Source organism: Sphaerodactylus townsendi, linkage group LG03, assembly GCF_021028975.2.
Source record: "Sphaerodactylus townsendi isolate TG3544 linkage group LG03, MPM_Stown_v2.3, whole genome shotgun sequence".
NCBI classification, from domain to species: domain Eukaryota; kingdom Metazoa; phylum Chordata; class Lepidosauria; order Squamata; family Sphaerodactylidae; genus Sphaerodactylus; species Sphaerodactylus townsendi.
The window spans coordinates 178115729-178137646 of record NC_059427.1 but is presented as its reverse complement, the minus strand read 5'-3'; the positions used below and the strand labels follow the sequence as shown (position 1 = coordinate 178137646).

Genomic DNA, 21918 nt, shown 5'->3' with positions numbered 1-21918 from the left:
AAGCTTTTTTGTCTAGGTTTTTTTTCTCCCAACAACCTGACATTTTCTATCGGCTCACCTGGTGTAGTTTTCTGTGCCAGGGACATCATGTAGATCACCTGCTAAATCATTTTGTCTTGTCATGTTGTAAAAGGGTAAACTTAATCCACTTTATCCTGCTTCAGACCATTGGTGTGTCGAGGCTAGCTTTGTGTATTATGACCAGGGGTCTGCAACCTGCGGCTCTCCAGATGTTCATGGACTACAATTCGGAGCCCTTCGGGGATAGGGCGGTATAAAAGTCCAAAGAATAAATAAGTAAATAAATTCCCATCAGCCCCTGCCACCATGCCATGCTGGCAGGGGCTGATGGGATTTGTAGTCCATGAACATATGGAGAGCCGGAAGTTGCAGACCCTGGACTAGCTAGCGGAGTGCTTCCGCAACACCTGCTACTTGATCGTTTAATTAGAGATGCCAGGCATCAAACTTGAGGCCTTTTGCACCATTGAGCCATAGCCCCTTCCTGTGAACAAGGAAAAGGCTTGATGTGTCTTTTCCAGTGCAGGCTTAAGGTGGGGATTGGACTTGATGGACCTCGTAGTCTCTTTCAGCTCTGATCCCATGCTACCTGTGTAGCAGCTATGTACTTTTGTGTAACTTTAACATGCTTAAAGCCTCAACATTAAGCTGTTGACGAGACCATTGATAAAAGGCATTTAGTATTTGTTTGCTTCTCTGTTTTTTAAAGGTACTTGCATATACATTCTCTGTGCCAACCAATAGTAAAAGCTATATGAAAACCAAGACGTCATTAATGATTTAACAATTTCTTGCTTCTGCAGTTGGACTACACTGGTTAACACTACCATAGACTTCTGACTGCCAACATTTACAGCATCTCATCTTTGAATTATTTCAAGATAACGTAGGTGAGAAACTTGTGCATTTTAAAATAATTCTTCCAGAAGAGTTTTTTTTTTAAATCTAAAATTGCTGCCATTTCCAATAAGATTTTGAGTTTTCCCAGATATATACATGTGCATGTATATAAATGTTGTATGTCTATGTACTCTGCTTTGTATGCATTTTAACTCTGTTTATAATTGTTTTAATGATGTGTGGTTGGAAGGAAGGCTGATTTTAATGGTTTTATGGTGTGATTTTTTTCATGTATGTTTCTGAGGAAGTGCTATATGGTCAGGAGAGAGAAACAATTGCTCTAATTCAACTGCCAAAAAATTGTTATCACCTTGATGGCCCTTGTAAGAGCAGGAAGGCAGGAAACAAGCTTTGGAAAGAAAATAAATAATCATATATGTTGCCCTTATTTAGCACATCAGTCTTATTTTAAGCACTGGGCTTTTTCGTAGAATTCTGTAAATGCCCTTGATGCCAGCAGAAACTTTTGAAATTTGATTGTGAACTTTCGGCAATGATAAGAGCAAAATGAAATTTAGGGAGGGCTAGTATTTATTTATTTATTTTTGGCTTGTAGCTGATACAAAAATGAGTACCGTATATACTCGTGTATAAGCCGACTTTTTCAGCACATTTTTAATGCTGAAAAAGCTCCTCTCAGCTTATATTCAGGTCGGCTTATACTCGAGTATATACGGTAGCTATTCTCCTGCAAGGAAGTGAAAGGCAAGATGGAGTCCCAGGGGAAGGAGAAAGTACTGGCATTTCATAGTGTCTAGTATTTTTGATTGGTTTATGAATATATAGAGGAGACACAGAGCATTTATGAAGGTAGTACTTCCCCCCTCTGCTGTTTGCTTTGCAGTGGGGTTTTTAAATGATTTTTTTTTGTTTACACAGGGATTCTTCTGCAAAGTGTCCCTAACTGAGCTGATCCACCATTTTGCTTGCCAGCCGCTTGCTTGTTCTTTTCAAGCAACCTCCATTTGAGGTTTTATTTTTTGTTTTTGTTTTTGAAATTTACCTGTAGCTGCTGCATTTCCCACCCTAGGCTTATACTAGAGTCAATAAGTTTTCCCAGTTTTTTGTGGTAAAATTAGATGCCTCGGCTTATATTCAGGTCGGCTTATACTCGAGTATATACAGTGTCTTGTTTCGAGGCGTACTGTTTTTCCTGGAACTGCTTTCTTGCTTAGCACTTTGCAAGTAATGCTGCGACAAGGTTTAATGCCTGAACAGGAACTTGAACTTGAGATTCATACATGCAAATCCAGTATATCCCTTAGACCTTCATTTTTATTTTTTTAATGTGTTACTTATTAAAATATTTATACCTCGCCTTTCTCTCTAGGTCAGGGAGGTTTGAACAACTGTGGTTGAGGCTGTGATGTACTAGCTGCTGAGCAAGTGCTCTTTGGAGAAACTATTATGCACATGCCCAGAAAGGATCGTAGCAGCAGTATGGCAGGGGTGGGCCGGTGGCTCAGTGGCCTAGTCCATGGCTTGCCTATAGAACAGTGGTGGCGAACCTTTGGCACTCCAGATGTTATGGACTACAATTCCCATCAGCCCCTGCCAATTGGCCATGCTGGCAGGGGCTGATAGGAATTGTAGTCCATAACATCTGGAGTGCCAAAGGTTCACCACCACGGCTATAGAACATCCCACATTCAGTTCTTGGTATTTCTAGTTAAAGAATAGCAAGTAACCAGTGTTCTTCACTCAAAATCCTGGCTAGTTTTTGCCAGTCAATGGCAAATGTCATGGTCAAATTTGGTAAATGGCAGCTTTGTGGAAACTGCAATGAACCCAAGTCGAGACATGTTAGAACCTATGAAAACCATACTAGCGGGGGGTGGGGGGAATGTGGGCTAACTGGCATGCGCTTTGATTACGAAAATAAAGAAAAGTAACTGACCTTGAAACTGGAACGAACTGGTTAAGATCAACCTATGACCTGCTGCAGAGATAGTAGGAAGTCAGTTTCACTGGAAAATTCCACACTTAAATTCTAGTTGTGCCTGTTTATCTGAGGGACCATAAAAGTGTTTGGAAGAGACCTCCCCTCCCGAGATTTCTGTGTAATGTGACCATACGATAAAGAATTCAACAGCTTTGGAAATTACTGGGGGTTTTTTTGTCTTTTTCTGATAGCCTTACACGGAGATGGAGGCAGGGTGGCTATATAATTTTGCCGTGGTATGGTTGAATTCCTGCAACTGGCTGAAGTCCAGGTCCAGGCAGTCCGCTCAACCAAATCTGAAACCTTCCTCGGGTCCAAGGAGCTTTTCTTCAACAGCTCTTCCATTGGAGGAAATTTCCTTGGGCTAGAGTGGGGGTCGGCAACCCACGGCTTGCAAGCCGCAAATGGCTCTTTTGAGCCTGTGGTGTGGCTCCCGGCCCCTTCCTGGGCAACATGGGGAATCTGCCCCCCCCCCCCCGCAGAGGCAGAGGGGGAGAGAAGAAAGCGGCATCGGCCGCCGTGGGCTTACGCTTCCTGCTCAGTAGGGAGTGTGGGGAATCCGCACCCCCCACAGAGGTGGGGGGGAGAGAAGCTGCGTCGGCCGCCGCTGGCTTATGCTCCTTGCTCAGCAGGGAGAGTGGGGAATTCCCCGCCCCCCAAGGGTGCGGCTCCATGAGTTTTCTTTTCGGGAAAAATGGGTCCAAATGGCTCTTTGAGTGTAAACGGTTGCTGACCCCTGGGCTAGACTAGAGGAAAGTTTTGAGAAAGGCTGAGCAGCTTAGTAAGGTTCAAGCCATTATGTGTGGAACCTTCAGATCCTAACCTTTTATTGGTATGTTTATGCACTGTGAGTAACTACTCACTGACTAGTATGCTACTTTCTTGGCATTTATTTTACTTTTTATATAGCTGTTAATTGCTAAAAATAGCATACTTGCAGTTTGAACCGTAATTATGGCAGACCTCATTTTTTCACATCAGATAAATTGTATTTTTATAGCATACAATCGTGACTGCTTTAAAAAAAACGTTGATAGCGTTGTACAATTTCCTTGGTTGCTTGATAAATGGCTAAAGCCTTGAACCCAGACCGCTTTTTGCTACTGACTTTGCAGTATAGCCTTGGGTTGATTACTTCATTCCTTTTAAGATTTCAGTTTTTCCTCAAGTGTAAACGAGTCATTCCCAAAGAACTCTAAAACCATGTGTGCCAACAAAAACTAGCAGAAAGTTCAGACCGCAGGAAATAGCAGACTGAGAGTTTCCAAGTGTCCACTAGAAATTGGAGATCCACATAGCAATACCTTAGTACAGCGATGGCGAACCTTTTCGAGACTGAGTGCCCAAATTGCAACCCAAAACCCACTTATTTATCGCAAAGTGCCAACACGGCAATTTAACCTGAATACTGAGGTTTTAGTTTAGAAAAAACAGTTGGCTCCGAGGCGCATATTTCTCAGGAGTAAGCTTGGTGAAGCAACCATGCAACGCTTCGAATGGGTGAATCATGACCCTAGGAGGGTTTACTCAGAAGCAAGCCCCATTGCCAGCAACCGAGCTTACTCCCGGGTAAAGGATCATGCCCAGGCCAGCCTGTGTGTGGGGGGGTTTGTGATTTTCCGCCCCCCCCCATATGATGAACTCTGTGCATGCGTGCCCACAGAAAGGGCTCTGAGTGCCACCTGGCACCCGTGCCATAGGTTCACCACCGCTGCCTTAGTATGACACTCCCATGGCATTGTCATGAATTGGTTACAAATTAATGGCACACTTTGCCTTGTTAAACACTGGGGGCCTGGATTTTTTTTAACACCCCAGACTATAAAGCAAGAAAAAAGGGGTGGAGGCTCACAGAGTTTTACACTTATAGTTCAACAACAGAAGCTTCCATTAGCCATTATACTCTGAATGACAGAGAAGAAGAAGAAGAGTTTGGATTTATATTCCCCCTTTCTCTCCTGCAGGAGACTCAAAGGGGCTTACAATCTCCTTGCCCTTCCCCCCTCACAACAAACACCCTTGAGGTAGGTGGGGCTGAGAGAGCTCTGAGAAGCTGTGACTCGCCCAAGGTCACCCAGCTGGCATGTGTGGGAGTACACAGGCTAATCTGAATTCCCCAGATAAGCCTCCACAGCTCAGGCAACAGAGCGGGGAATCAAACCCGGTTTTCTCTCTTTCTCACAATACTAGAACCAGGGGTCATACATTGAAAATGCTGGGGGGAAGAATTAGGACTAATAAAAGGAAACACTTCTTCACGCAATGTGTGATTGGTGTTTGGAATATGCTGCCACGGGAGGTGGTGATGGCCACTAACCTGGATAGCTTTAAAAAGGGTTTGGACAGATTTATGGAGGAGAAGTCGATCTATGGCTACCAATCTTGATCCTCCTTGATCTCAGATTGCAAATGCCTTAGCAGACCAGGTGCTCGGGAGCAGCAGCAGCAGAAGGCCATTGCTTTCACATCCTGCATGTGAGCTCCCAAAGGCACCTGGTGGGCCACTGCGAGTAGCAGAGTGCTGGACTAGATGGACTCTGGTCTGATCCAGCAGGCTAGTTCTTATGTTCTTACTGTGTTCTGCATTTTCTGTGGTGAAAGTCCTTTGTAGCTGGCACTGGAAATTAAAGCAATAGCTGGCTCAAGTTAACACCGAAAGTGTCAATTAGGACTATGTTGGGAGAGCACCCCCTTGAGTTGCCCGACACATTAGGCTAGATTGTCAGCCAGCCAGAATTTTACTTGGTGTGGTGGCTACATCTAGAAGTCATCATGTATGTGTGTGCCTTGATATTTTGGCACACACATACAGGATATGTTGCTCCATACGGCCCCACCTCTCAATAAGAGACCATGTAGGTGGCCAGTACAGTGTTGCAAGGGTGGATGATGTGGAAATGTACATATGCTCCATCTCCTTGATATCCTGCTGATAAGCTTGTCTGCCCATGAAGAGTGCCAGTATTGTGTCATGCAATCAAGGGTTAGTTTTCCCTAATGTTTCCTTCTGGGATAAACTATATTTTCATAGCAGATCACGGTCTGGCCCATGTCATTTTTGGATTCTTTTTCAAAAGAATGGGAACAAGGTAGAAAAAGGTTTACTACTTCTAATCAAAGTTTACAGTCTTGTACTTAGTTGATTTTTTTGATAATCTGTAGGAGCATTAGGGCCAAATCACACTGAACAATTTCATGTAACTTCCTCCAACTTTTTTTTAAAGATAAAACGTCTCTGGGAGACTTGGGCCCCTTCCGCACTAGCAGAATAATGCACTTTTAATCCACTTTCAATGTACTTTGAAGCTGTGCAGAATACCAAAATCCACTTACAAACAATTGTGAAAGTGGACTGAGACTGGATTCTGCATGTGTGGAAGGGGCCTTAGAGTTGCCAACCTGCAGGTGGTGTCTGGAAATCGCTTGCTATTAATTGATCTCCAGGGAGCAGAGATCAGTTCACCTGAAGAAACGCACTTCTTTGGAAGGTGGACTCTGGGCCTTATGCCCCATTGGACACTCTCCCATCCCCAACCCTCGCCCTCCTGAGGCTCCAACCCTAAAATTTCCAGGTATTTCCCTGCCCAATACCAGCAACCCTAGGGAGGCTGCAATCTTAGGTGGAGCACAAGAGTGAGAAACGATCTGCTTGAACCGTCTTCCTGCTTAAAATCACCCCACCTGCTGTTTTCTTCCAAGGCAGGGAATCTTATAGGGAAGAAAAGCGGCTGGGAATACCAAGTCGGAAAAGCCGGGGAAGCGTTCAGTTGGCTCCCTTCTTTGTCAGTGATCTGCCCATGATTACAGCCTCTGTCACTGTTTTTTAAAGAAAATACCAGATTGAGTAGAGTTATATGCAGCTGAAACATGAAGCTCAGGCTGTTACGATCCCCAGATAGCAGCTGGTGTTTTGGGGCAGAGCAATGATAAGCCTGTGTCACTGGGCTCCACAGCTACTTTGCTGGCTAGTGTTGCCAACCTCCAGATGGGGGCTGGAGTTTTTCTTAGAATTACGACTGATCTCCAGACCACAGAGATCAGTTCCCCTGGAGAAAATGGAAGTTTTGGAATCAAGTTCTACAGCACACCATAGATTTTAGGTTAAATCCTTCCCTTAATTCCCCCTCCTCAGGGACAGTCCGCAAATCTCCAGTAGTTTGCCAAACCCGAGTTGGCAACCCTATCTCTGGATAAACATGAAAACATGGGCCAGAAAGTCCTAACATTTTTGCGCCTGTGAGTGTAAACCCCATGCTAAGAATGGGTTGACCCAGAAAGGGGTGGAGACTCAAAGCAGCAGGAGGCTGCAGAGCTCATGTAGTTTGAAGGAGACAAGGCTACCAGACTTGGACCTTGATTTGTATAAGCCCTTAACACCTTGTTAAGGGTTTTTTATGTTTGTAATGGGTGAGAGTTCTCCTGGAAACCTTCATCATGTTGAATCCTGTTCATCAAGCCCTTGGAGTCTTCAGGAGCCAACCCACTTGCAAAGAAGAATTGGACTTGGCAATATCAGTAGACTGTAAATATAAGGACTTGAAAATGCAACCTGAACAGGACCTTGAAGTGTGGTGTTATATGTTGATGTTATATGTTAAGAAAGTAAACCATTTTGCTTTTAAAATTTGTTGTTGCAAACTCATTCCAAGTTCTGCCCCACAGAACCCACAGTTAGAGGTTACATGAGCACCTTTGGAATCTTGACACAGGGTGATGGGCTGAACCACAAAATGGCTGCCAGAGAGACAGAGCTAACCACAAAATGGCTGCTGAAAGATGCAGAACCAGCCACAATCTGTCAGAGAGTGAGATTATACATAACTTTAATGGTGACTTAAACCCTTTGAGTAGAAACTTTGCTTAACAGAATGTCTTTTATATAAAATATTTTCTTGGGTACACACAGCTTATTCTTCAGTCACGCAGTGAAAATCCGTGTGATGTGGTCGCAGCTGCTGCCAGAGCCAATTTTTAAAATTGTGAACAGCCATACAGAACTCTTAATGGCCAGTTCAAAGCTCTACTGGGCAAAAGTCCCATTTGGCCCCACACACTTTCTAAAAATACTTGGCTGACTCCAGGAAAGGTGTTGGTGGGCATTTAGTCATTCATAGGTTTTATGTTGGAGACCCCGACATAGACTAAAGTGGCTATTTTCTGCCTTCGCTTCATCCTCCACCTTTACCATTGTCTGAGCTACTGTCATGGAAGACTTGGTGAACATATTGGCTGCTCAAGAGCAAACTGTCAGCAATAGAACTTTGGCAAGCCGCGAGTTCCAGTGAAAGGTTAACTTGCAAAGGAACAACCTCTTACAGGATGTAGAAAACAGAGGTATTGTGTACAGTTAAAACAGGTATAAACTTTCACACTAGCCAGCAGGGTGACAGACAGTTCAGACAACCAGGCACTATGTTCAGAGTACAGAGAAGAGTGTTAATAAACATGATAGGGAAATAACTTGCACTGACTTGTACTGTGATCCACATGCGGCAGAGAAATCAAATGAGGGGAAAAAACCTTTCACAATACTTCACCCATCTGACCTTGAGGGGAAATAAGTCCTTGATTCCAAATGTGATGATCAGTCAGCCCCGGAGCAGATTGAAGGCTGGAAGGAAGAAAAACAACAACGCAAGAGCACATTAATGTGTTGGGAGTATGTTTGGAAGTGAATGTTTTCTATTGCAAAATTGACAGCTGCCGTGAAGCTTTCCAGGGGTTTGTAAGCTGTCTTGGGCATTGCTGGGTTGGGCACAGTACCCAGGAGGGTTTGGTAGGCTTAAATAGGAGAGAGAGCTCAAAGAATTAAAGCTGAAATTCCATGTGCCTTTCCTTAGGAGTAAGCCCTATTGACCTCAGTGGGCTTCCTGTGGTTAGAAACAATCTAGTGATACCCTGGAGAGGCTGGTAGTGAACGTAGAAAAACACTGTTCAGGTATATCGCAGCTGAAAGCTACCTCTTGGCATTTAGCAATTTTGATTTGCATTTTCTACCTTAAGTTGGTTCCTCTTCTTTGCTATCTGCAAACTGTATAATGCTGAGGATGCATTCTCATCAAGAATGGCAGCACTCTATTATCCTTATTATTGAGAGGAGGAATTAAACCACCGGGATTTTCCCCTCCGAAGGCGTTTCGAACATGAGCCATTCAGATTAGCTTCCTCAGACTTTATCAGTGCAGCTGGAAAAGGAACTCACAACTGGAAGTGGGTGCATTGTCGCTGTGCCTTTGAGTCACATGACTGCAGCTTCTACCAAAATTGTCAGTTCACTAGTTGGATCAACCACTCAGTTGCTAGAGGCGCAGGCTCTGGGAGCTGGGATCTCCTGTCGCTCAGTGCCGTGACACACAGGAACTACAGGTAAATATTCTGATTGGTTTCTTCCTTTAAGAATTTGGTACTAGGTTGGAAGACAAGGAGCAAATCTAACTGCTTAAAAGTCTAGCAAAAACTCCTGGAATTTTATGTGATAAACTATATGTTCGGTAAGATTTTTTACCTGAGCAAAAAAAAAAAGCAGTGATCCTGATCTTTAGCTTTGAAAAAAAGAGTTTGCTTTTAAGTGTCCATAAGGTATTTTTTAACTTTAGCAATTAGCTTGAGCCCGTTTTTTCCCCCCATATGAATGTTAATTGGCATTGCCTTTCTGCAGATCTTTCACCTAGTTAATCACCCTTTTGGATTAGGTACAAAGGTGTCTCTCTCTGTCTGCCTCTCTTCCTCTTTTTCTTTTTAAAGGCTTCTGCTCCCCTTGATCCGATAGACAGCTAGTTCCAGGAAGACAAAGGTCTATAAATCTCTTGAGGATACTTTCCTGGAAAAATAGTTCAGTAACCTGACATCTGTGATTTAGCGCAGAGTGTCGAGCATTGTAGTCATTTGGTATGCCTGTTCTGTATTCTTTGGTGTTTCTTCTAGGGAAAAATATACTGTAGTTGAAACAAGTAATTCAGCTGGAACACAGCACTTGTTTGAAGAGGTGTTCAAACATCCATAGCTCTCCAGTGCTAAATTGCGAGTCTTATTCCTGTTTCCCCAGGAAGAAAGTGACACTTATCAGTTACTTTGGTTCCAACTTTGTGTCCGCAGCCACCTAATGGGAAGAAAGAACACTGTGATGCTGAAGTGAGCCTTATTTGACCTTCTTTTAAGAACCCTTAACAGATGTGGAGCAGTTGCCGTTCTCAGCTGTAAATGTAGGTCAGGAATCCACTTGGAGGGAAGGAAAACCTGAGCTCTGCAGGTTGTAGGATAGAAACAAATTTACATATGTGATTGGTTCTACCAGCTTCAATGAGATTTTTCTTTATCTGCTTCCTGATAAAGGGTACGGCTTTGGGACAAAGGTACAAGTTCTGTTCATTCGGATGTTTCTGTGATGAGTACTTCAACTGGAAATTTTGGCTCCACATTTCCCAAATTGTTAGAACTCATGAATCAATTTGCACTGGGGAGATTTTGAGTTAAACCATGGCATGCCCAATAACTGAATGTGTCACAAGAGCTTTATGAAGGGGGTGTCTGTTGTGGGGAGAGGAAGGGAAAGGAGCTTGTAAGCAACCTTGATTTTCTTTACTGGAGAAAAAGGTGGGATATAAATCCAAACTCTTCTTCTTCTTTCCAATTTCATCCACGTTGAATATTAACTCAAAAAATATACCTTTATAACATTAGCGATAAATTGATAAACATCACACTTTTTGCTATTAAGTCTTAATTTTGAAATTCATTAGACCTCAAAATCACCTGTCATAAGTTCTTTTTCTCTTTTTAAACTGTATATTCTATCGTAAGTTTCCAGTTATCCAAAAATACACTTAGCTATTTCTTCTAATTCTAATGTCTTCACCCACCATTCTTCAATTGTAGGAATAGCACGTTTTTGTGCATATGTTATTTTACTGCTGTTGCCATGTATAAAAACAAAGATCCATGTTTCCTTTCCCAAGTTCCATCCATAAAGTCCAACAAAAAGTCCTCTGGTCTCATTTGTATATTCATCTTTAACATCTTTTGGATTGTTGAATGTATTAGTCTCCAAAATTCTATAGCCTTATCACAAGTCCACAATAGAGAATAACACATTTATATATTTTTGCTAATCTATCTGGGGTCTTATACCATCTATACATCATTTTATTTTAAAAAATCTCTTTCAAATTAGAACTTAGTGCTATTCCTTAACAACACCTCCAAATAAGTCTGTCATGATCTTTGTAGTATTTGTAATGGTGATGCTGGATGTTGATTTAAAAGATAGATAATGTTAAGTTGGAATAACTAAGACATGTAGTTTGGTGGTGGCACTCCAGAATAGAAAATACTTGGCTTGAAGAATGCCAACACTTGTTAAGATGAATGTGGAAATGCAGGAGTGACCACAGCAGAGTGTGCTACTATGCAACAGAAGAACTCATGATTTGGTTTAAAATGTGACACCAAATTGCCAGAGTAGTTTCCTAAGATACTCTAGCACCTACTGTTGCTTCCCTCTTTAGTTCACATTTCTCCTCTGGTCTGGAACTTTCTTTTCTTGTTTTAAGTGCTATTGGTTCTCCCTCCTTAATCTTTTCATCCCCCTATCATTTGCTGTCGCCTTTGATTCCTCTTCTAGGCTTCACTTCAGAATTCTTGAACATCTTAACTTTCTTCTAACTCATTGGCCCCCTTCCGCACATGCAGAATAATGCACTTTCAATGCACTTTCAATGCGCTTTGAAGTGTGCGGAATAGCAACATCCACTTGCAAACAATTGTGAAAGTGGATTAAAAGTGCATTATTCTGCATGTGCGGAAGGGGCCATTGGTACATCTTTTTCCGACTGGTGGTGGCTCTCATTCCACTGAAACTGCTCTTACTTGGACTTCCAATTATCTTCTTGCTTGTATAATTGAAGGTTCAGGTTTTTGTGCTGCTTTTCCATGATGCATTTTCAGTTTTTGCCATTCTATTCTTTTCCATGCACTACATTTTCTGTTTTGGTGCTTGTGTGTTTTTATCGTTAAAACTCTTATCTTGTTTTCCTGTTGATTATGTAAGGCTTTTCTTCCTTGGTGCTGGAGTTTCTCAGGACTTTGTTCTGAGCCCTGTTGTGTTGTCTCCTTATCGCCTATTATTCATCTAGCGTTTGTGCTTTTATGCTGATGACCTGCAGCTCTCCTTCTAATATTTCTGCTTCACCTTTTGTTTTTGACTAGATTTCTTCCCATTATGTTCAGTTTTTGTCTGAATCCGAACAAGTGGCTTCTCCTCTTCTTTCCTTTTCTCCTCAAGTATAAACTGGGTGTCCTTTTCACTCTGTCTCCTGTTCTCCAACCTCCTGCGAAAACATACCATTTCCAGAATTGATCATTTGCCTTGATTTTTTAATGTTCTCTTTTCTATTCTCTGAGTCTCTTCTCTTAATCCTGAACTGTGTGGCTTGTTTTCTTTCTTGATGTGCTCAATTTTGCACTTTGTTACACAAGCATCTCTGGCCTTTTTCCTTACCAGACACAACTTAAAATTCTACTTCTGTTTTGAAATCTCTTCATGCTTTGGTCTCATGTAATATGTTCTGCCCTTTTGTCTCACTTGGATTTCTTGTTCTGTTCCTCACCTTCACCCTTTCTCTCTTGTTCTCCTTCTCTTTGGAACCTGCTGCCTCCCTACTCACAAATAATCAATCCATACCTCTTTATTAAACAACATTTGGAAAATATACCTCTTTTACTTAGTAGTTCTCTCTAATCTTTGCCGCCTCTTCTCCTTTCACTTTTGTTTCTTCCTCTTGTCCTCCTAAGGTTGTCCCTTCTGTTATAAGCCAGTGGACAGGGATCATCTTCTGTTTTTTTAAATGTAACTCTTTTTACAGTGCCCACGGGGTCCCCAACTTTGTTGAGACTGTGGGCGCCTTTGGAATTGTGACACAGCATGGTGGTTGTGGTCATAAAATGGTTGCCATGGGAGGTGAAGCCAGTCACAAAATGGTTGCCACAGGAGGCAGATCCAAACACAGAATGTCAGGGAGTACGGTTATGCACAACATTAATAGCAACTTTTCAATATTTTAGGCAGACGGTCTGTTGAACAGGATGCCTTCTAACATGATCATATTGTTTACAAATACTTTCTCACGTATACACAACTTACCTTCAGTCTTGCAGCAAAGATCCTTGTGTTGAGGTGGTAGCTGTTGCTGGGAGAACATTTTTTAAAACGCACACAGTTGCTCAAACAACCTGCTGGGCTAAAGCTCCACCTGCCCCACTCACTGTCTTGGCTTGGTGAGTGCTAGGAAAGGTATCAGTGGGCACCATCTTAGGGACGCCTGGCATTACGTTGCTGATTACTTGGATTCCTCCTTGCTTCTCTCTCTCTGTGGGCTGTTCCCTTGTCCTTTGTCTCATTCTGCTGTAAGTCTATCGTAAGCCTCATATACTGTGTGGACTGACGTCAGCATGGTCAGGTAGTAGGGTCACCATCTTTGGGTTGAGAACTACTTGGAGATTTTGGAGATGGAGCCTGGGGAGGGCAGAGTTTGGGGAGGGACCTCAGGAGAGTATTATGCCATGGAGTCCACTCTCCAAAGCAGCCATTGTCTCCACTGATCTCTGTAACCTGGATCAGTTGCAACAGTGGACGATCTCTAGGCCTTCACATGGAGATTGGCAACCTTACAATATTCTTCCCCTCCTTCAGTGCCTTAATGGCCCTTCTGAAACATCCAAGGCAGTATGCCTGGATCACTCTTGTAAATTCTGTCCCTGATGCTAAAAATAGATGTGGCATGTCAGATGTGTCAAAGGAGAATCTTAGGCTCAGGGGGAAAGTTCATGTACCATACCGATTGGCCCCTTTCTTAATCCGGGTAGCCTGGTTGGTGACACCAGGAGGTCTGGCCAGCACAATGGGGGAGGGGGAGGATTCATTTATAATATCTCCTCTTACATCCCTCCTACGCTCTGTAAACTCAAACACAGAAAGCCATGTGACAGAATTATTAAGAGATAAAAATGTGGATGCCAATTATTTATTTGTTTGGGCATAAGAATATTACTTGGTTAGTTTATACCTGAATGGACATCTATAACTCATATACTACCTTAGTGGGGGGGGGGGCACCCCTGAGTTATCTGTTATCTGTTTAGCTGAATATGGAAGTCAGACCTCTACAAAATATCTAGGAATGGTCTCTTGGGATTGCTGACTGTCAGCAGGGAACTATTTTCAGAGAAAATACAGAAGGAGATGATAGGGTAAGGTGTCTCCACAAGCTAGAGGAATCCTAACAGAAGACCCAGATCCAGGAAGTAGCTAAATTGCTAGTAGATGAGAACAGGGACTGAGAACATGTACTATATAAAACCTTTTAAAGCTGATACAAGAAGAAATAAGGTTAGTTCAGAGGTAAGTGCGATTTCAATGCAAAACTAAAATAGACTAGTTCCTACTCCCTGGGTTAATGTCCTAAACTTGACTGGCAAATCCCTCCAGTGGGTCGGATCTTCTATGAGTCCCCCTGCACAGGGAATGGAAAGCTTCTCTGCGCCCAGTGGTGCAACTCCGCTCATGCCAGCAGGGGATTGCCTGTGTATTCTTCCTTTCTCTGCCTGTGATTGCCTTTCTCATTCTTATATTTTCAGCTAGGAGTTCAAACAGATTATCAATTTGAAGTGCATTGAGAATGGTTTGACAAAGCAGCTTAAACACACTTACTTTTTTTTGCCTCACAGCCCCTCAGACAAACTTTTGAACCCAAGTTTAAAAAACAAAAAGAGAGTTCGTTATTCTAGGCTCAAACTCCACACAACAATGGCAGACCTGTTAGTTTTAATTGCGTACTTGTGTTAGTTTTGCACAGTGAAGTGGAGATGTTTCTTTTAGGAACGAAGGCCACACAAAGCTTATTGCTCTAAAAAAGAAATGGGTATCCTTTGTTAAGGAACTCAATGCTCAGACAGGAAAGCAAGAATAGACATTTCATCTAAGAAGTTCGATTTATATCCCACCTTTCTCTCCTGTAAGGAGACTCAAGGTGGCTTACAAACTCCTTTCCCTTCCTCTCCCCACAACAGATACCTTGTGAGGCAGGTGGGCCTGAGAGAGTTCCGAAGAACTGTGATTAGCCCAGGGTCACCCAGCAGGAATGCAGGAGTGTGGAAACACATCTGGTTCACCAGATAAGCCTCGGCCACTCAAGTAGAGGAGTGGGGAATCAAACCCAGTTCTCCAGATTAGAATCCACCTGCTCTTAACCACTACACCACGCTGGCTAAGCTAGGATGGAGAGAGAAGCTGAGAGCACATCTTGAACTTACCTTGGAAAGGGTTACCAGACCCCTCTTGGCGTCTGGCAGGAGCTTTTGGGAGGCAGGTCCAGGGGGAACTGTCAACATCCCTGGGCCATGTCACCGTTCTTCATCTGTTGCAGTTCACCGTCCATTATTATGAAGCTGTCATATAGCAGGTTTTATTTTTGTAAGGAGGCATTTGGGCACACTGTTGTGTAAGGGAGCCTTGTCCATTTCATAAATATGTACTTAAATTAAAAGTCATTATAAATGTCTGAAAACTTTGATAGAGCAGCATGAAGATAAGGATATGCAGCTGTTTCTGCAGTAACAGCTTGTCAGGAATTATTAATATGGTGCCCTTCCTCACATAACCCCTACTTCAGTTGCTGAACTGTTTTGCAGTAGTGACCATAAATTGAATGGTTAGAAAGGTTAAATCAATCACCCTGATCCCCAAATTGGCTTTCTCAGCTTTGCTCTTTCGCCCCACCTTAGCCCTGTGTTGTTTGCATATTTTATTTAGGACGCCGCAGTCATAACCTGTATATTTTAGCTAAATATGCTCAGTGAAAGAAGAACCTCAATGCAAAGCCTGTCTGCAGGTCCACCGCATATCCCAACATGTTTAAATATACCTCACCCACCCATACCCTGCAGTGTTCACTGAAATACATGAGTGTACATGGAGCAAATATAGCTGACTCATAAAACAGAATCTGTGCCTGGTATTTTTAAAATTGACTGGTGGACAAAAGGTGTGAACAGAGCTGGATGCATTTGTCAATGTATGAAATGCTTTCTTCTACTGTAGGAGTGGGGCATCTTGTGTGGGGTGTGATCTCGACCAATTGCTGAGAGGCAGGAAATGATGAAATTCTTCCATGTACTTCCTGTGAGGTCTTGGGGTCACCTTCTTCAGTATTTTCCTGCCTCTGCAGAGAGCAGACGCGTTTTTTGGCTCTGGCAAAAAAACCCTATTCGTAGTCTGTTTGTGTCAGTCTGTATTTGTCTGAAGTCCTTAGAGGGATGAGTAAGCGCAATCCGGCTTGGGGAAGAGTAGTCTAGCCGCCGCTGAAAGCAACCGCTTTCCTTCCCACCCACCCCTCCCCCACCCCTTGGCAAATAGAACGTTGGCAAATAGACAGTTAATCATGGACGCGAGGTCCTTTTCGCCTGAACGCGAAACCTTTGTTGGCTCAGCGGCGGAGCGCACACGCTCCGCAAAGTCAGGCGGCCATAAAGAAGGGGCTCCACTCAAGCGGGCCGCAAGCAGCGGGCGGGAAAATCTGGCGCCTCCGAGCATGCGCAGTCATCCCAACCCACCAGAAAAAAAAAAAGACTAAAGCGGCGAGGAGTCTAAGCGCCTTCCCAGGGTGCGTCCTTAACCCGATGACTCCATAGGCGTCTCCTCCGGCCTTCCAGGGCCACCGGGCAGTCGTGCTACACCTCAGCGGGCCCCGATCAACTGGTTCTTCCCTGTGCCCTAACAGGCAAGACCCACAGGATCCTGAAGCAGGGAAGATTCTAACACTGGGCAGCTAACTCCAGCCTCCTCCTGGATGAACGCGCCCCCTGCAGTTTTCGCTGAGTTCCTTAGAAGGGAGATAGACAAAGCTCTTGATGCAAGAGATCAAAGAACAGCTAATGCCCGCTCCTCTACTCGGTCCCATAGATCCCGCAGTCCCCACCGAGAGGACTCCGGCTTCTACAGAAGGGACCCCTTAGCCCTACCTAATGAGGAGGAAGAAGAATTATCCAGTTTAGACGGCTCTGATGGGGGAGAAAAATTCTCTGACACAGAGGAAACCCCTGAGCCAGCTGTAGAACAATCCATACAGTTCTTTAAACTGGAAGAAATCCAATCCTTAATTTCTAAAACTATCTCGCTCTGGATTTCTGTGACCCTGAGGACCAGCGGAAGAACAAATTCCCCAGCCTTCCATTAGCAGCTTCCAACAAACCAATCAGGGGCTATCCAAAAGGCACATCATCCCTACTTCCGCTGATAGGGAGGACGACAAGTATTTCCCTGTTCCTGAATGCTTTGTTAAAAGGATTCATAGGGAATAGCTCAATCCCACTGCCCACAAGGGCTTGCCCCCTAATTTTAAGAAAAAATATCTGATGCCTCAGCAGTTTCACGTCCTCCTCCAGAATCCTCCAGTTGATGCCCCTGTGTCCATCCTACATTCCGGGGCACTGGTAGCCAAAGATGGGGAGGGCAATATCAAGGACCCGCTTGATAGGAGGTCTGAAGCAGCGCTTCGTAGATCCCATGAGTGGTTGGCGGCAGCCATCAAAACTCTTACGCCCTCCTCCACAGTGGCCAGAGCCTCCATGGTGTGGCTCAAACGTCTCCTGGAGATGATTCCAGTCAAAGCAAAAGGCATCAGAGAAGGCATCGAAAGGGTCCTTTCTGCCAATTCCTTCATAGCAGATGCCACCTTCGACGCCATGTCACTGGTAGCGAGATCCTTAGCCTCTAACATGATAGCAAGACGCAACGCCTGGATTCGCCCATGGCAAGCGGACATACAATCTAAACACATAGTGGCTGGTTATTCATACTATGGAGGGGCCCTATTTGGCAAAGAATTGGACGAAGTCCTTGTCCAAACCAAGGACAACAAAAAGACGATGCCAAAATCTGTCCAGGCACCCGACAGGTCCTCTACCAACAGCAAGTTTACCTTCCGGTCCCACAAATCCTTACCCCGCACGCAACGAGACGGGCAAAGACCACACTGGCAGAATCAACATTCCTTTTGGAACTACAAGCAGTCCTTCAAACGGTCAATATCTACAACTGTTCATGGAAGGCCTATGTCAGGTGGTGCCATCGCAAACAACTCGACCCCACTGAACCATCCATCACCGTTATCTTGGAGTTCCTGCAACAGGGCTACTCAATGGGACTCAAGTGTTCCACCTTACGCAGACAATTGGCAGCTCTTGCTACCGTCATCCCTTGTGTGGGCGACACCCCCATCACCAGACATCCGGACATTCTGAACTTCCTAAGAGGGGTAAAATTGTCCCAACCTGCGGTAGTCCACAGGTTCCCCTCTTGGCGCCTGAACGCTGTCCTGTCGGCACTCACTAGGTCCCCGTTCGAACCCATTCAAACTGTACACATCAAATGGGTAAGAATGAAAACATTATTCTTAATTGCAATAACATCGGCCAGAAGAGTGGCTGAACTTCGCGCCCTTTCAATAAACTCAAAATTCTGCGTGTTCCATAACGATAGAGTATGTCTCCGTACAGATCCAACTTTCATTCCGAAGGTTAACTCCCCTTTCCACGTGCGCCAGGAGATCGTCGTTCCCAACTTCATGCCAAACCCCTCTCATCCCAAAGAGAAATCGTGGCACACATTGGACGGCAGCGGACGGGCCTTAAAAGCATACATAATAAGAGCGGAGGAGTTAAGCCAAATCCAGAGAGTATGTTCATCAACATTAGCCGCCCAACTTGGGGCGCAAATGTCCAAGGCAACAATCAGTAGTACCCTGAAAGCCTGTATATCGCGAAGCATACAAAGCTTCTGACTTACCCGGTCCCTCAGGGAGTCACAGCTCACTCAGTTCGCAATGCTGCGACCAGCAGCCTTCGAAATCATGCATCGGTGGAAGACATCTGCAAAGCTGCCACCTGGTCTTCCATTTCCACCTTCATCACGTGATTATAAAGTTGGGTCCCTGGCCGCGGCAGAATCAGCCTTTGGCAAAAGGGTACTGGAAAGTATCATCGGGGACTAATGAAACCCACCCGAATTCGGGACACTGCTCGGGGAGGTCCCACACAAGATGCCCCACTCCTACAGTAGAAGGATCCATTGGATACTCACCGTGAAGGGTCTTTCTACTGTAGGTAAGTGGGGCATCTTGGCCCTCCCTAGTTCCATTTGTTTCCCGATGTTACTCTCTCAGTTATCAACTAAATTCATGTTTTCAGACTGTTCAACGTTTAGGGTTGTCGTTGTTGTTGTCACTGTTCTAGTGATCCTAGTTATTGCCGAGCCGTTGTTTTTCCTTCCATGTTTTTGGTTATATGTTCCTGTTACTTAAGTGCTATACTACTATGCCAGGCGGGGGTACTGAAGAAGGTGACCCCAAGACCTCACAGGAAGTACATGGAAGAATTTCATCATTTCCTGCCTCTCTGCAATTGGTCGAGATCACACCCCACACAAGATGCCCCACTTACCTACAGTAGAAAGACCCTTCACGGTGAATATCCAATGGATCCTTCAGCACACAGACCTTGGCTTCTGCTGCCTTATTTGTTTCCTCTTGTAACATGTGACTTGTATTCATTGCCATGAGCAGGCAGGGAACCCAAAGGCACTGCACCATTAACCGCTAAAAATAATGGCCTTTAAAACTGTTTTTAATTACTTGGTGCTTCTATCTGTACCTGTCAGCTTTACTGTAAGTGCCTTTTTTTTTTTTTGCTGTATTTACCTAAAGATAAGCCAGAATATTAGAAGTAGCCATCTGGAACCCGTCAAACAAAATTTTCCACCCCAGGCATTTTCTTAAGGGGTTTTTCTCCGTGGCCTTGTGCTCAAATTCACAGCATGTGTTTGATCTGCTGCTCTGTAAATCGAATACATTGAAGAACTAGGGAGAAGAAGTCCTATTATTCTTCAGAGCCTTATTGTATTGTAGAAGGAGAGGTAAAAACTGTGTGGGTTGGGTAACCAGCCATCATTATCAAATAGAACATATTTAGAGAGGTGGTGTTAAAACACATCGATACAAATTGAGTGTGCACTCTGAATTATCGCGCCACCTCAGGGTAGCGGCTGACTGGAGTGCCTGCAGAAATTGGTACCGTAAACTATTTCCCTGATCTCTTGATTTTAAAACGGGCATCAGACATCAGAGATGCTTGAATAAGGAATACATTGAGGGTCATAAAGTTTTTGTAACAGAAAAGTGAAAAAATATGTCACAGAGGGTGGGAAGCTATTATAAAAACGAGTCATCTTAGGCAGAATGGAATGTTAGCATGTCGGTTTTGGCAGGCTTCAGGGAATAAGGGTTGGTTTCAGAAACAGTATTTTAAGAGGGACTCCTAATAGACTTATATTTCACTTTTCCCTTGTTAGATTTCTAAAGTATATTTTAAAATACAGTTTTAACTTCTCATTTTTTCCTGTTCCTCATAGTTCTCACTGTGGAGCACGGTAGTCTTCCGAGTTACTCTCCAACAACTGAATGGGGTTCTTGCAATTTCCCCTCTCATGTTATTCCTGGTTGGGGAAGGAATCATTTTGGGCTGCAACAGGAGGGAGAAGGTATAGTCATTCCATCAGCAGAGATTTTTCAGTGGAATCAAAGCTGTAACTTTCTCCTTTGCTGTAATCCTGTAACCAGTTAGAGGAAACCTTTATCACTTTCTGTTTTGCTTCAAAACGCTATTTTCAAATGCTGTTGATGGTGAAGGGGAAAGTGCCACCAAGTTGCAACTGACTGATGGTGGACCCTGTAGTGTTTTCAAGGCAAGAGATAAGTGACTTGCCATTGCTTGCTACTTTATAAGTTCCTTAGAGGTCTCCCATCCCTGTCCTAATCATGGCCTACCCTGCTTAGCTTCAGAGTGATGCTGCAAATTTAGCTTCACCTCCAAATGGCTGGTCCCCTTCTTTAGGCTCCTTCTAAATACAATGTTTTTCTGCCACCTTATCTCCTGTATTCTGGTGGGTTTTCCAGGCTGTGTGGCCGTGGTCTGGTGGATCTTGTTCCTAACGTTTCACCTGCATCTGTGGCTGGCATCTTCAGAGGTGTATCACAGAGGGAAGCAGACACAATGTGTAACAGACTTCCCTCTGTGATACATCTCTGAAGATGCCAGCCACAGATGCAGGCTGGCGTCCTGGTATACAACCCAGCATCCCACCAAATTCAGATGAAATCGACGTGAAAGCCTTCGACAATACATTATCTCCTGTAGTTTGTTTCTAGCAACTATTCAATTCCTTGGAATAGTAGGAAAGATCAAAAATAATTGCCATCAGTACTGGATTTGAGGTCATACTACTTTCTGCTTTCAACGGTAAGCAGTTCTGTTCTCTTTTGAATGGCACATGTGGTGTCTTAGAACTGTGTGAGGATTGTTGTTTTACTTTAAAATAATGGATTCTAGTATTGTCATGTTTGAGCACTGAGAGATTCAAAAGAAAACTCTACAGCACACACACACCCTTCCTTTGTGTTAACACCCAACCAGATGGTCTGCACACTGTTCTATGCTGTTTGGGTTGGTCCAGACAAAAAGAAGTGACATGGCTTTTGTTTGTTAGATTTTTCTTCGGGGTTACACAGCTGCATGCAGTGCTGCTGTAAGAAATCATATCTGATCCGTGCCTCTACTCAATATTATATATAGCCTAATAGGTGATCTTGGCAGTAGCTGGCATTAATAGCTCTTTGCTTGTCTGGATAAGACTGCTATAAAGCAGAACTTTAACTCTGTCTACCTTTTGCTTTGGTTTGTCTTAAGCTGGATCCTAGCGTGATGGTGCCACTTGCCAAGGTTCAACGATATGGTAGTGCAAATAGCCTGATAGTGATTATCAGTGTGGCAATCATGTTGATCAAGTGAAAAGCTGTTTTTTTTCCAGTGGAAAAAAGCCATTTGCAGAAATAGTGTTTCTAGATAAGAAGTGGAAATCAAATATGTTGCTTCTATTTTTGTGCAACTGTAATTGGATCCCTTTATTGGCTTATTTGTATTCGGCCTCCATTCACATGGCTGATTTATTT

General features: G+C 43.8%; 1 protein-coding gene across 3 annotated transcripts in view; it reads left to right on the top strand.

Moving 5' to 3' along the window:
• VDR (vitamin D receptor) overlaps window positions 1-21918 on the top strand; it is a 129098-nt gene that overhangs the window by 14170 nt on the left and 93010 nt on the right. For 2 of the 3 annotated variants that reach the window (XM_048491796.1, XM_048491793.1), the window contains exon 2: window positions 825-911. The gene's annotated coding sequence lies outside the window, so the exon portion shown is untranslated. The remainder of the gene's footprint in view (window positions 1-824; window positions 912-21918) is intronic. The other variant, XM_048491795.1, reaches the window with a different exon arrangement.